Genomic DNA, 14,142 nt, shown 5'->3' with positions numbered 1-14,142 from the left:
AATAGCTTGTAAAAAAAAAATAAAAATTATCTACATTCCTATTTGTCACCAGGAGAACTGGACCCTTCAACCTTGAGTCAACAAGATTTCAAGATCATTTTCTCTAACGACCACAGACAAGAAAGTCAGAAAAGTGAATGCAACCACCTAAGATGCAGCTAGCAGCACACATCAATCCATGCACTTGAATAAAACAAACAGCAGTGTGCACAGAGCAGACATTTTATAAGTAACATTTAATGGGCCTTAGATGTTCACGTGGTGCTTTTTTAGGAAGACAGACTATTAAAGTTTTTCATTTTAATAATGGAGCACTTATTTCTTACATTAAGTAGATTGATAAAAATAATACATGGGCTCTTTTCCAACTGAGGCTGAGCAGAGCTTTACATGATCATCTTTTTCTCCTTTTTTAAGAAAGAAATTAGTATGAGCTTCCTGTCGATAAATCCACAGATAAATGCCATCTACGGTATACTGATATATTTAACAGGAAGAACAAGAGATTTAAGGTTTTATTGTCACCATAGTGACAATAAGATTAGTACATATCCAAAGTTTAAATAAAAGAATCCTCAGAGTAAGATTATCAAGAGCAGTTTGTGGGATACAAGCAGTACTCCTTTGCTCACTGCTGATTAGGTTCTATCACCTAAGACAGTTTTTTCATCTCATCACTAGAATTCTATATAAATAAAAAGCTAACAGTCTAATTCACACATGCTTTTCTGTGTTTTGGGATTTTTTTTCTTTAATTACTTCCTGACCAAAATAAACTGATTTATTGACACTTTTTCTGAGAAAAGAAAGAGAAAAGAATATTATATTTTACCTTCTACAAACTGAATTGGATTTTGTGTAGAAACGAGACAGACAGTACTTTACAAAACTACTGAATTCTTTATGCAGCTGGAAAAAACCAGAAATTTGAGCACAAGTTTGATTTAGAAATCATTGCCCCATTGTTACCTTTATTATCATAATCATCAAGGTATCTGATCTACCAATTCTTTCAGTAGGACAGTATTCCTCCAAAATAAGGCTGAAGAAATCACAAAGAACCAAGCTCTTAGGATTCAAAACATTTTGAACGGTGATTTTGTTTCCAATTTATGGTTTTTAAATTGCAAGCATGAATCCACTTCCTGATATTGCTCCAGAGTTTACAACATAATCCTATGAAGGTTACTAATGCTTAATTTGAGGTTCTGAACAAATTTGCAGGTATGAGACAAATTGGCCTATTTACTGCCACTTACAAACTCCTGTGCAAAACCACTAAACACAATGAAAATTATTACAAAATACAGGTGAGATTACCAATGTGGAATTACATCTGGACATAAAAATATGGATTATAAGCAGCACAAGCAAGCTGTCAACTCCCCAGTGACTTCCAGGGAGAGAGCAAGTCTGTAGTAAGCCAAGCCTATCTATTCTAACCCCTAACACTACTAACATTAAAAATACATTTTTAAATCCAGACACTGGCATAGGTCTGAGTGAGGCTGCGCCAAGGAGCTCTCCAGAAACCCCAGCTCTGACCTGCCACCCTGCTCCTGACCCTCCTCCTTCCCTCAGGGCAGCAGAAGCTACGCAGCTCAGCAGGTTAACAGCTGCCTGGCACTGCCATATCAAACACAAATGATATGCTCAAATGCTGCCTACTAGTAATTACCAGCATCACTTCAAAGGTCACTGTTTTGTTGCAAATAGTAACAGCTAGAAAGAAAGAGATGGCTCTTAGGAAAGTAGGAAAAGCCTTTTAAAGCCAGGGTAAGCACAATCAGTTTCAGACAGGCAGCATGCAGCAGACTGAAAACAGGGTATCCACCCAAGTCAGAGAGTTCCCAGGCCACTGCTGCTCAGAGGAAGCATCAATCATGTAAAAGCAACAGTTCTTTGGTGAATCTGGTTAGTCACGTGAACAAGATGTGCCAACTACAAGAGCGTATCTTGCTGTGAAGAAAGTCCTGTCTCAAATTTGATTACAACTGTAGATTTTCATGAAACATCTTAAACTGGATAAAAATAAAAGTTCAATGTCATCAGTAGCTTTAATATTATAATATTAACTCAAAATGTAACTCATGTAGTTCAAGTGGAAAAAATATTTTAAATATCATATAGCAACATAGAAATCATAACAAACTCATATAAACATGGCCAGATGATCTCTAATAAAATAATTTAGAACTCAAATTCAATGCTTTCACCAAAGATACACACCACAGCTAACAACACTCACAAGACATGATTTTTAGATCACCTCTACAGGAAGGATATAAGCCCAGTACTATCCTGGCTTTTCTTCTGTGCTCCACATCAGTTTTATTTTTAATCAAATACTGACTTCTTACTATAATAGCACATTCTGTATGTTAGACTGCAGTCGACTCTGATCATGCAAATGTTCTGTCCAGGTGTTATCACTTCTCTGAAATCAGATACCGTGGGAACGAATAGCAGCCATTCTCTCATCCCAGACACTTCATACATTAAAGTGACTCCAAAAAACTGTGGAAAAGTACTTAAGTGACCGACTCTAGACTTTAAACAAAATGAGAAGAAGAGGGAGACAGAGGTCCAAAAATACAGGTAGTACTGGATAAATTGTTCTATGTATTCTACTCTGCTGGATCATGCTTGCATATCACATCCTTAAGATCTGAACTATGTCAGAAGTGCTCCCAAGTAGATTTTTAAAACATGAGAAAGTTTGCACATAGTAAGATCACAATTACTTAAGAGTGTAACGTTCCCACAACTCTCTTTTTCGTTCCAGTCTTTTAATGGCACAAGATTTTTGAGTCTGATGTGTACTTCTACATTTGAACAAGAATCAGCACAAGGTGATACCTGATTGCTTAAGGCCCTCAGACTTGTCTCAATATAAATAGTATTTACTTTCAAAATACTTATGGCAAATGAGTGAGATTAACATGATATGAAGGAAGAGAAAATTTGCAAGACAAAAGTTGAAAGCAGAGAGTTACGAGATGTAATTGGAAAGGAAATAATATCTAAGAACAAGGACTGAAGGAATCTTGTCTGTGTGAAGATCATTATCTGTGACATAATAACCTATGACAGACGGACTACCATTACATTCGTTAACCGTGACCCAAGAAAAATGAGGTTTATTGCACCATAATAGAGGATTAAGTGCTGCATCTCTAGGGCGCTGATATTCTGAGGTAGTTCATAATACCGTTTCATTTGTAGCCATCAATTTAACATGTTCTTAAAAGAATGCTGATACTCTAAAAAGTAGAACTTAAAAGTCCACATTTACTATCCAATAAAGTTCAATTAGTTAACAAAAGGCTTGGGGTTTTTTAATGCTTATCATTAAGCTCAAGTATGCTCACCCAGGGGCACTTTTCTTTTTAGCCTTAGCAAAAAAGAAGCAGGTGTGTGTTAGAAGTGGCTATTTTTAGGAAAACCAGGAAGCATTCTGTAATTCCATTATACAAACAACGTATAATTATGTTACTGCCAATCACTTCAGAGATGCCCTGGGAAACTCAGGAGACAAATACAGTTTATAAATCAAAAAGCTGTAATATCATATCAAATCCACCTTTTTCTTTAAAGTTTCCAAAATACAGAGTTAGCTAAGCTCTTAAAATGCAGTTTCTACGATGATATATGTGTTATTGTTAACAGTTGTTACTGCACCTACAGCCATAACTTTAAGAATAAAAGTCTGTATATGCATCTAAGGTTAACAGTGAATCACAGAATATTCTGAGTTGGAAGGGACCCACAAGGATCACCGATTCCAACCCTTAACTGATTGGCCCATATGGGGATCGAAGCTGCAACCATGGCATTGTTAGCACCATGCTCTAAAAAAAATGAGGCTGGTGATACTGTAAAATGGAACCGTAACTACAGACTGATGGGTTGTCAGTGCAGAAACACTCTTCCGTTTGGACAACTTTCTTGTTTGATGTAGACGACGTTTTGCGGTCCCTAGATCCCAAAAATACATAGAAGATAGACTTATTTCTAAGGTCAGGGTCCACAGAAAATAAGAAATTTACTATATATATTAGTAAAACTTACTATCATTCTGTGAAGATACAGACAGCCCATGGTATTTCCCATTTCTGTAATCTGAGAGTATGAATGCGCATGTTCTTAAAAATGTGTATGCATATGTATTTATGTATATACATAAACTATTTTGAACACACTGTTCAATGCAAGAGAAATGCTGCATTCTGCTGCATTCCTTCTCTGAGCACCTTTTTTCTCCGAAATCCATTGAGGATTAAATCGATTGCAACATCGAACTGTAAGTTAAACCATATTATGATTAGCACTCTATCAACAGAAAACTCCACACTTTAGTCTTCATCCTCTTCTAAATTCAGTTGATACCAGCATCACCTATCTCCTTACCCTACTACCAAGACCTGATTTTATCCATACTCTGAATTACTGTGTGAATTCAGCTACTGATATGATTTGCTTACATAGAACAATGTGCATCAATTGCATCAATGATTTACTGTGACTTATAATACATGTGGTGGAGGGCGTGGGGAAGAGAGAATGTTAAAGTAGGCAGATCTCAGAAAATGGTGGGGTGGGGAAGAGGGAGAAGGAGACACAGATACTAAAAAAATCCCACCCCACCCAAACCTGAGATGATTTTTCCTCAATTAGAAAGGAAGAAAATACAGGTTGGTAGAGGTACACAAATACCTGAGAAATACGAACAGGTTCATCTTAATATCTTTCAAAATTACTTTCAAGAATACCTCCTTTGCTGTGTGGCATTTCACCTACAGTCAACACATGAAGTTTGGAATTCAATTATAACTAGGGTCAATGCACAACTCCAATAGCAACTTCAAAATGCATTTCAAAACGTTCTTCAAATACCCAAAATGAACTCCTATATTTTTCCACGTAGCAAGACAAGTGTGACACTTGTATGAAATGCTGCATGGATTAAATGTCACACCTACTCATTTTCATATATAATGATGTATATTACATCATTTATTTTCTCTTACAATGCAGTACTCTCTAGAACCTTTTCTAGACAGAAATTGTTCTGAAAACTATATCTCTTCTCCACAATCTAGAACTGAGAAGACAAAACACAACTTACGATTCAGATGTACAGGAATGAGCATCTATTAAAACATAACAGAAGAAACCAACGATGGCAGAACTATATGCATACTTACCTGGAACCTGGCTCATTTAACTACATACACCTCTACAAAAGGGTGTACAGATGATTTACCTATAACACAATACAACAGCAACACAAAAAGTTTACTCTGAGTGCTTTTAGTTAGCACAATGACATAGAATAGGAACATATGATCAGGATCCGTTAATTTCTTATTTTGCAAAAGGATGAAAGTATTTTACTCTTAATTTTGGTCCATAGCTTGAGAAAGTAAAGGTAAAAATTTAAATCAACTCATCAAAGAAAGGAATGTACAAACAAGAAGAAAAGTGTTCTAAATTCTTCCTCACATCTCCTGAATTTAGTGCTCAAGTTGGATTTCAAAATCAATTCAATTCTTACCCAACTTTCTAATGCTACAGGCATTATGACTTTGAAGGGTGTATAACCATGTATTCTAACCCAACCCCAAATATCTTTACAAACGTGGATTTTACTCACTTCAAGCATCCAACACAAATTTCTTGTATAAAACTCAGGGGTTCAATTGATCTCATTAACTTCAAAAGTCAGTTATCTAACCTGAATTACTGCTTTAGGTTCCCTAGAGAGGCAGATTCAGCATATGAAGATTTTCCTCTTTTCCTAGTAACTACAGGACTCTGAATGCAACACTCCTTAGCCTATGCAAGAGTAACTAAATTTAAGTGGGATGAATATTATAGCAGGTATCAGAGTGCATACAGAATAGTGAAAGAGTCCCAACTGTTGCACCACCTTGCAGGTCAGAGTTAAAGAAAGGCATTGCCGCTCCCTATGGTTGAGGTCATTAACAGCATGAAAATTACCCTGCATAGGGAATACAATTTTCTCTTCTACAAATTACAGTGGCTGAAGCTGTAACAAAATGCATTTGCTTTGTATTAATTATATTGCTATCACTTTCCTAACTTTAAAAAGTGGTAACTGCGCTGTTTACCTGTAGGAAGGGGCAGAATTTGCCCACAAAACACCCTTTTGCCATATTCTTTGTTCATTCAATTCTATAAACTAGCAAATCCCACACAAAACCTCTCTCTCCAAAAAGCGCTCATGAGTCTCTCAACAGGATTTCTTCTTCTAAACACCACGTTCTTAACACAGTAGTGCCTCTCATTCAGATATCAGGACAAGACATTATGTACAAACTTTGAATTGCTCAGGTACATTCTCTTTTAGTAACGGTATTATTAAGATATACTGCCACTTTATTACAGGTATTATTTTGAAAGAGTAACTATGTGGACATCAGTACCACATTAGAACAGATCAAAAAAGGAGTAGCATGGTCACAGTGCCTGTATGAGAATAGCGGTGTAAAATAAACAAATATGGTAAGGTCGTGCACCTTTACCTTGTTCCCAAGATGTGTGGAACCAAATGTTAACAAATGCCTATGCTTACAAGACAGCAAACATGCATATTACCTTTTCTGTGCCAATACAGAATTACTAATAGCTCAAACTAAACTTCACCCCATTCTTTACTTATGAAAAATTCTCAATAATATTAAATTATGCTTCTTAACAGCATTAAATGTAGGCCTATAGCCAGTAGCACGTGCACCACTAATGTGTTTGTTTTGTATTACACACACATGCACACCACAGTATAGGCTTACAGTCAAATGTTCCCAGCCACACTCCTACCTAGCGTGGACACGTAGCAGTCGACAGCACTGCACCTCCACCTTTTTGCACCACAAGTGGATTCTCAAAATCTAATTGCAGAGACTAAAGTCACAGCGGAGTTATACACTTCTAGGAGACAAAGATTTATTAACTCCATTGGAAAGTATCTCCTGGATACATTTAATGAGTCTTCGCTTGTTTTCCAGATTTCAGATAATTTTGCTCCTGGTAATACAAAGATGGGTAAAACGGTCAAATCCATATAAAAGAATGTAAACTTGAAATATGTGGGCACTGATTCTAGTTTTCTAAAAAAACATACAAGTATACATTTTTAATAGCTTGCAACCTCTATCCTGTGATTCTTTTAAGCCCTTGAATACTTATGAGAGACAACAGGACTTAAAAGAAATATATTTATTGGTTTTACAAGGTTTCCTTGGTAAAGAAAAATGTACAAAAGTGCAGATGGAGGATTATACTAAGAGACATACATAAGTTTGCTAACTTAAGCAACATAGAATGGTGGGACATTATTTGGGTATATCCCCAAACTCTATAAGCTTTACGCAATACAGAGAAAATAAGGATAGAAATCTTCAGGTCCTTTAAAGATCTTGCCCATTTCCTCTACAGAAAAAACCTCTCCACAGAATGGGCAGCTTATGTCCTTCTCATACACAAACACTCAAAAAGAAGCAAGCAGAGAATACACAACTTAAGCTTTCAGTCCAGGAGGTAGCAGATAGGGGGAGATGAGTGCAGAGGGAGTGTGCTGCCCTCCAGCTCACCATAAGATGCTAGTGCGTGTTAACGACTGCCATAAAAACACATTTTAAAAGCAAGGAAGCAGAGCATAACTGCCTCCTCCCAGTGAGCTGGCATTAGCTCAATGTCAGTTCATTCTGTCCCTTCACAGGTGCTTCTGAAAAGGCACATGAACTAAATAGTTGAGACTCAGAAGGGGAAGAATGATTTTGGGAAGGAAGGGACCCACACCCACTGGTTGCAGGACCAGGTCAAACTGCCTGCTGGCATGGTTTTTGTTTCCTTTGTCTTTTGATTATGATAAACTGTTTTGGCTTTTTCACTTAACAATCACTATCAGTAAAAAAAAAAAAGCCCACACTGAACACAGCTATACATTTTGCTACATTATTTCATAATTGAAGGTACTGAAAGAAACCAAGTCTGTAAGTGAAAAGGAGAACCATTATTTTCCAAGTCAGCATTCTAGCTATATATTTTTGTAGGAAAATGGAAAATCCCCCAACCAAGTCACTACTTGTAACTAATTTATCTCTTTAACATTGCCCAGTTCAACGCAAAGATGACATTTTGAAAGGTTAGGGGAAAAGGAGGGCACAAAGAAGTGGAAATCGGTAATGCCGTGAATGTTTTCTCCCGCGTTTTTCTTCGCCACAGCAGTTGGTCCTGCACTGGCACGTAAGCACTATAATATTAGACACCTGGAATGTGAGGAATGTCTGATAACCATACCCTAGCACAGGGATAATTCCACAGCCATAAACCAATGATATGACCTTTGAGCCTGTCCCTGGAAAGCTCAAATGCAGTGACATTATGAAAAGGCTATTATGTGCAGCGTTGCTAAAGGTTATTTATATATATACATGACTGTACACTGTTGATAGACACCATGTTGTCATCAATTGAGAAGACTCTTAAGAAACTTGGCTATTAGTTTTAAGTCCATATACACCATGCTATTTTTCCAGTAATTTTAAATGTTTCCAATCCTACAATTTCTGCCTACAAACTTGACTTGGAAATGTTTCCTTTACTTGTCTTGTATCACTCTGCTTCTCATTTCATACATTCATTATTCAAGTATTCTTCTACAATATGAAGATGGACCCTTAGAAATACACAAGGTAAGGAAAAAGGAAAGCCAAACAACAAAAAACCCCACACAAACCCTAAAAAAAGCACCATGAAAACCCAACAAATGCAGTCAATCATTGGTTTTTGAAATCCAAATAATGGCACACACTTCAGGAATTTCCATACGCAAACCAGGAGCAACATCTGCCTCCAAAAGCTTACTACTTAACTGAAGTATGACACAACAAACAATGGGAGGAAAATACCTATAGATCGGAGTACTTTATTAGAATAAATCAAAACAGATACACTTACAGGAAAGGATTAAAACATTTATGCTGTTCATCTGAATGACTTGTCAGCTTGGTTGTCAGTCACAAAGTACCAAAAGTAGGCTTCATGACAGATAGTTAACTACTAAAGGGTTAAATATAGGACATTTTTGTAGTTTGATAATTAAATATGGGAAAGAGAAATGTATTTCAAAGAAAGAACACAGTCAAAACCAGAACACAATCACACAATGTCATCACCAAAAGATCCTCCCTACCTCTAATCTTTCCCCTTCCTCCTCTCTGTAATTTCATACACGCACTAGTTCAAATCACCCCACCACTCACCTCATCAGCTACAGAAAATGATTTTGAAAATTTTGTACTGTGAATTCCACTTCTCCTGCAAACAAACACTTACTTGCAATGCAAGGAACCTTTGGATTTATAGACAGGATATTTAAAGGCTCTCCTTGCCTAACTCTGCTCCCACTGAAGTCAGCAGGAGTGTTACCAATTTCAGTAGCAGGAAACTTAAGTCTGTGCCAAGCACTTTTGAAAAGTACTATCCATCTGAACATCTCAGATAACCTCACAAACATTCAACTTCATCACTGTGAAGCACTTCAGTCAAGTATACCAATCATTCCAGAAGAAGGGAAGAGCAAACCTGAGTTAAGTCCAAGGTCACTGCAATTTGGTAACAGACCTACAAACTGAACCCAACAGGGGACAACACCCCACTCTGTTATTCGCAGTACTAAGTTCTTCTTGTCTCGATTCCGGCTTCTCATCCAACCACTTGTTTTGGAACAATTTTTAATGCGTATTTCATTAAATCATTATGTGTTTTGCAGTACAATGCAGCTCCTGTTGCAAAAACACTGAGTTAAATCAGAGCTCAAATGGTACACAACCACTTGGTCCATCTCTGGCCACTGGTAAACCCTGTATCCAGATGCTACAGAAGAAACCCTTAAAAATTTATTAACATTTTTTTAAATGGAAAAAGAACAAACTCAACACTGATTATATAAAACTACAAGCAGCATAATATTGAAAAGAAAAAGGATAATATATTTGTATTTTAATATTAATAGGAGACCATAAAAATGTCTGCCAACCCTTGATACAAATGGTTCAGAAAGATCCTTCAAATAATTTCATAGAAATTTTCATAGAAAACAGACTCTAGAAAAATCTTCACATTCTTGAGATCATATGGAAGTCATAGACTGAGTTATTATATTATATATTAGTAAAATTGCACAAAACTGAAATGACGAGTAAAGGTTGTAGCAAATGTTTGCTTCATACAAATCTAACATTGAAATTAAAAGTGCAAGATCATCAAGTGTCAGGGTACTGTAAAATTACAGTAGCATAAAATTATGATTATAAGAAGATTTCAGATATATGTTCTGGCCTACACATTTAATCCCCTCCCACTAATTTAATATGAAAAGCTCTAGTTTGCAATGCTTTAATTAAACTGTCTTTCTTTGTATATTTCAAGATACTCAGAAAATAGTATTATATTAAACAAAATCAATGCAGAGTTTCTTCACCATCTCTACTGTTTTTATATTTCTTTATTCACAATATTAATTGACTTCAAGTTTTAGATCAAATTTATTCCCAGTGGCTGTAAGGTTTGAGGAATGGGAAATATGCAACAATTATCCAACAGGAAACATCTAAGTTTGCCGTGACTTCCTTCCCACATACCCACTCCCAGAAACTGCCTGAAAAAAACCACCTCAGAATCTGTAATGAAGGCAGCAAATTTTCTAGTAGTCCCTAGGAGGAATACAGCACATATTCAGTTTATTGAAGCTTGGCCTTCTGTTGGAAGAAAAAAAAAAAAGAAAAAAAAGAAGAATCACCTTCTGCCTCTCATGTCAGATTGACTAAACACCTTTCAGGCCAGCTATCCTTTTTGGTTCCCTTTCCCTGAACCCTTATAAGCCTTTCCTCTACCCCCAGCATACAATTGCTTGTCACACATCCCTCTTTACCAAGTATGTTTGTCACAAAGCTGTTCAGAGCAAATACTTCCAAAGCAGTAATTTGCAAAGATCGCTGAGAAATTCTCTGAGACACTGTCAAAGGAAACCTGGAATTTCCAGATGAGCTAATGCTGGAATAAAGCTGCCTACCTCTCCCAAACATGAAAATGTACTCCCTTCAGATTTATTAGCAGTTTGTATTGCTGATTTAAAAATTAGAATAATTCAGGTTAAAGAATTACTTCAGAGAACATAGTACATATTCAAACCTAGTCCCTAGTTGTGGTGGGTAATAGCACAGAGTAAATTATCATTTCTTTAAATAAGCATACTAACATCAAAACAATATACAAAATGCTCTCATGAGTAGCTAAAAGCAATGTTTTACCAGTCCTGTCTTTCAAGGTGAAAGAGAAGGGGAAAGAAGATGAGAACACCAGAATGAGGTTGTTCTGCACATTTTCAAATTCAGTTGCTTAAGCTAACACTTAAAACTCAAAATTAAAAAGGAAGTAGCCTATTTACAAAAATCTGCGAGGAGATTTTGTACTACTGTATCACATTTAACTGGATCAAGAGACAACTATTTTTGCCAACACCACTGCAGAAATCATTCAACTCCTTGTGGGTGGCTCTTTGAATCAGCTCAACGCTTAGCAGAAGCCAAAATGCCAAACAGCTTAATTACATGTTACGAGGAAAGAAATATAACACAAAACAGAAAATACCACCATACAATTTTTTTTAAAGCTGTTGTGTGACTACTTTTTAATGCTCCATTCAGCTCTGATAGCCCTGTATTTCTGCACCACCACCACATCTTAAAAGTAAAACCGCAAACCAAGATGCAGAGAAAAGCAAGCAATGGCAATCAGAGTACAGAATGTAATGTAACTGAATGGGTTAATATCATTCATCTTAGTAGTCTCTTACAGAGTGGAAATATGGTGTACATGAGAGGAACAGGCAGCACTTATTCTCTGTTTCTCACACTACAAGAAAGCACATGCAGAAAGTACAGAAGGGCAGGCTCAAAACAAAGTTCTATACAATACACAATCATAGCTGGACAACACTGCCTCTGCATTTTGTTGAGGTCAAAATCATAATTGCTTTCAAAAACAGATTTGACAAAAAATACAAAGAACAGATTCATAGTGACAGTAAATGTGATATTCCAGATACAATTGTTTTCCTATTGAAGTTGCTATTCTAAATTCACCTGTCTCCTAGCACATGCGGGAAGATTAATTAAATCTGCCACTCCCTCCTTTCCCAAGGCTGTTAAGACTGGAAATTGGAATTCCAAAGATAGAAATTGTGTCACACACAGTACCTTGTCTTAAAGTAAATTTAAAGAAAAGGCTCTGGCTATATAGGATCTACTGACCTTTACGTCAAGGATTAAAAAGACAACAAAACCAACCAACCAACCAAGGCAGGTGATACTTTTCAGGATAGCTACTATTATAGCAGCATTATTCTTTGGCAACAGAAAGGAACATATAATACACAAATCCTAAGAGTTAACATACAAAGATGAAAATGAAGAAAATACTTCCCACTGGGAAAAAAAGAAAAAGAAGAAAAATACTTTGGTCTTCTACACATAGTTCAAACTGGATCTTGTTAGAAAGTATTCTTAAAACTGTCTTACTACAGAGAATATTGTGGAACACTGAAACTCATAAACACAAATATCTTTGAAGTCCATTTAATGTATTCTTAGTTAAAAACCATTTAGTTATTGAACATTTTTATAATGAATCACTAAAGTTTCTCTCTTTTTTTTCTTACTTCTGTTAGTTATAGTCACAAAGGATTTTTTTTTTAAAGAGTATCACAAAGCTAACATTTCTTAGACTTACATTAATCCCATTTCTAGCAAATAATATTAAATTTTAGGAACAATAGAAAGCTAACCTAGATGAGGGGCAACAAGTTTGAGGTCCATCTTGAGTTGAACAAAAGAAGTCATAGCTAGTCTCTACTTTTGACTAAAAACATGGTACCAATTCTCATCATCTGCCCTAGTTTTGTAACAGCAACCTGCAAACCACGCTTGCCTTCCTTTGGACTAGTAGTCAACAAGTTGTATTCTACCTGGAAAATCATGAAATGTGGACTATTGGAGGGACCGGTCCTGTTTAACATCTGTTCAGTGATTTGGAAAAGGCATCAGACTGCACTCTCATCAGACTTGCATATGACACCATATTGGAGGGACCAACCAACACTATTAAGGAAATGACCAGCCTTCAGAAGACTTAGGCTACAGGAATGTGCCAGCAGGAACCTTCAGATATTCAGCAACACAAATGCCAAGTCCTGCATCCAGGAAGCAAATGCCCTCTACTATAATACAGGCTGGGACTGATCAGCTGTGGGGTAGCTTTGGGGTCCTGGCGGGCAGTGAGCTGGCAGTGATCAAGTGCCCTGGCTGCAGAGAAGGCTAACAGCCTCTTCTATCAGCAAGAATGTGGCCAGTAGATCAAGGAAAGTGATTACCTTCTCTACTCTACACTCATTAAACCGTATCTCAAATACTCCACTCAGTTCTGATCTTCTAAGGCAAAAAAACCATCCCCAGACCTAACTGGAGCAAGCCCAGGGGAAAGCCACCAGGATGGTTGGGAGCTGAAGCACCTGCCCTGTGAAGACACTGAGGGACTGGGGTTTGTCCAGCTTGGAGAAGAGGTAGCTTCAGAGGGATGCAATTGCCTGATCCTATGAAGGATACACAACTTCACAGAAAGGAAATTTCTACACCAAAGTCAAAGGCAGTCTTGCCTTCAACAAGGCTAGAAGCAACCTTTGTATGTATAGAATCATAGAATCAGCCAGGTTGGAAGGGACCTCTGAGATCATCAAGTCCAACCCTTGATCCACTCCCGCTGCGATTGCTAGACCATGGCACTAAGTGCCACATCCAGTCTCATCTTAAAAACCTCCAGGGACAGAGAATCCACTACTTCCCTGGGCAGCCCATTCCAATGCCTGATTACCCTCTCTGTAAAGAATTTCTTCCTAATATCCAACATAAACCTCTCTTGGCACAGCTTAAGACCATGCCCTCTTGTCCTGCTGATAGCTGCCTGGGAGAAGAGACCAACCCGGCTACAACCTCCTTTCAGGGAGTTGTAGAGAGTGATGAGGTCTCCCCTGAGCCTCCTCTTCTCCAAGCTGAACAA

At 37.2% G+C, this 14,142-nt stretch overlaps 1 protein-coding gene across 2 annotated transcripts in view; it reads right to left on the bottom strand.

Annotated features, from left to right (window-relative positions):
• WWC2 (WW and C2 domain containing 2) overlaps positions 1-14,142 on the bottom strand; it is a 103,180-nt gene that overhangs the window by 66,707 nt on the left and 22,331 nt on the right. The window lies entirely within an intron of this gene.

Source organism: Lepidothrix coronata, unplaced genomic scaffold (genome assembly GCF_001604755.1).
Source record: "Lepidothrix coronata isolate B3197 unplaced genomic scaffold, Lepidothrix_coronata-1.0 Scaffold0, whole genome shotgun sequence".
Taxonomy (NCBI): Eukaryota; Metazoa; Chordata; class Aves; order Passeriformes; family Pipridae; genus Lepidothrix; species Lepidothrix coronata.
Note: the sequence above shows the minus strand (reverse complement) of the source record. Positions and strands in the feature narration are given on the sequence as shown.